Source organism: Oratosquilla oratoria, chromosome 16, assembly GCF_046742065.1.
Source record: "Oratosquilla oratoria isolate Oo_2021 chromosome 16, ASM4674206v1, whole genome shotgun sequence".
NCBI classification, from domain to species: domain Eukaryota; kingdom Metazoa; phylum Arthropoda; class Malacostraca; order Stomatopoda; family Squillidae; genus Oratosquilla; species Oratosquilla oratoria.
Window position 1 is genome coordinate 18,290,065 of NC_134792.1, and position 2,500 is coordinate 18,292,564.

General features: G+C 36.4%; 1 protein-coding gene across 1 annotated transcript in view; it reads right to left on the reverse strand.

Annotated features, from left to right (window-relative positions):
- Positions 1-2,254: 2,254 nt before the first annotated feature.
- Positions 2,255-2,500, reverse strand: part of LOC143033567 (uncharacterized) — a 2,147-nt gene continuing 1,901 nt past the window's right edge. Inside the window, exon 2 of the mRNA XM_076199058.1 lies at positions 2,255-2,500. This exon is cut by the window's right edge and continues 823 nt beyond it. The gene's annotated coding sequence lies outside the window, so the exon portion shown is untranslated.

Consider the following 2,500-nt stretch of genomic DNA (forward strand, 5'->3'; position numbering starts at 1 on the left):
CAATACACTGTAATTCTAAGGCATCAACATCGGAAGACCCAATGGAGGCCACAAACAGAAATTGAAATGTGGTACTGCCGAGGACTCGAACTCAGCAATCACATGACAAGTGACACAGTGACTTACCAAATATGCTATGTATATATATATATATATATATATATATATATATATATATATATATGTGTGTGTGTGTGTGTGTGTTGTTGTGGCTGAAGTCATCCTGATAGGGTAATACAGGCATTCAATAGTGAAGGTGATGAACAGAACCGGCTGCTGGATGATGTTTGTATTTATTTTCTCTCCGAATGAACAGCGCCACACACGGCATTATTGGTTACTAACAAAAACAAAGGAAAAAACAGAATTCTGTGATGCGTACAGTTACACATCCAAAATGTACATATTTTCTGCACTATAACAAAATAATTGCAAACTCCATAAACAAAATACGAACACACTTCTTTTATAACTGAACACTGATGCAAGTGATGAAAGTTTGTCATCCTTAACACCAACCCCTCAAACTGAAATCACCCTCTGATTGTGCTAAACTTACACAAAGTACCCTTGGAGAGAGGTTTAGTAAACATATCTGCAACATTTTCATCTGAGGGTACATACACTAATTTGACAGATCCATTTTCGATCTGACTTCTGATAAAATGGTATCTGATGTCTATATGCTTTGATCTTTGATGATACACTGGGTTTTTAGCTAAGGCTATAGCACCTTGGTTATCTACAAACAGTATTATAGTGTCTCTCTGACATTCTGTTATATCTGCATAGAGTTGTGCTAAAAAATTACATTCTTGTACAGCATGACTGATAGCTACATATTCTGCCTCACAAGTGGAAAGAGCCACTACTCTTTGTTTCTTACACTTCCAGGATATAAGTGGACCATGGGCACTCATTTTGAAACAATAACCAGTAATACTATGGCGGTCCTCAGCAGACCCCCAGTCAGAATCACAGTAACCTGTTAATTTCAATCCTGCTTTTGATTTACCAAATTTCAAACCATAGTCAAGTGTTCCTTTAACATACCTTAAAACATGTTTAGCTAAACCAAGATGATTTACAGTTGGTTTTGACATATACTGTGATAACTTGGTAACCACAAAACATAAGTCAGGTCTGGTTGCAGTCATGATATAAATTAGACTACCCACTATTCTCCTATAGTGCTTAGGATTATCTAGTACATAGGATTCACAGTCTATTATTTTACAGATACCTGGATCACATGGGATACACTTCGGTTTGCAGTCTGACATATTGAATCGTTCTAGAACTTTCTCACAGTACCTCTTTTGATTCATTATTATACAACAGTCATTAAATACAAACTCAATGCCAAGGAACCATGATAATTTGCCCAAATCTTTCATTTTGAATTTCTTATTCATATTCATCTTGACAGAATTTAGCACCTTATTATCACTAGCAGCTATGACTATATCATCAACCCAAAACAGAATCCATACAGTAGATGTTTCATCTGTTCTCTGATATACACAATGGTCAGTTTGCCATTTGTACAAACCCCTCCTCGGTTAGACTGCTATGCAATAATTTATACCAATTTCTGCCACTCTGTTTTAAGCCATACAGAGACTTCCTTAATTTACAAACTAGCTTATTACCATATTCATCAGTTTTTACAAATCCTTCTGGTTGCTCAAGGTAAATCTCACAGTCAATATCTGCATTTAAATATGCGGTGCTGACATCCATCTGATGGATTATATAATCACTTTGTACAACTAATTGCAATAACATTCTCAATGAAGTAAGTCTGGCTGTTGGTGAAAATGTTTCATGATAGTCTATATCTTGAACTTGGGAAAAGCCTCTCGCTACGAACCTGGCTTTATATCTGTCACCACTATCTGGGTCATTTTTCACATTAAAAACCCACTTACCTCCTATAACTGATTTACCATCAGGTAACCTTACTAGATCAAAAGTGTCATTTTCTGTTAGGGCATCAATTTCCTCTTCCATTGCTTTTTGCCATAAATGTGACTCTGGGGACTGCATAGCTTCTAAATAAGTCCCTGGGACCTCACATACCTTATGACAATAATAGGTGGTGTATCCTGCTAAATTATAATCATCATCATCTTTCTCTACAACATAGTCATTTAGATACCTAGGTGGGTTCCTCACTCTTGGAGGATTTTTCCCTTCAATGTTTAGCTTACTAGTTTTGTTCTCATTCTTTGTCTGTTGAACTTGTGATGTGGGACGACACGTCACTTCATCATCACTATCGCTTTCATAGATATTAGACTTTGGCATTTCTACTTCATGTTTATCCATAAATCTTACACATCTTACTCTCCTTACTTCCTCTTGGTCAGGAAAATACACAAGATAAGCAGGGCTCTGCCCATCATACCCCACAAATACCCCCCTTTTACAACGTGCATCTAACTTCTTACAATTTTGAATATATGCATAGCATATTGTGCCAAATACGTGCATGTTA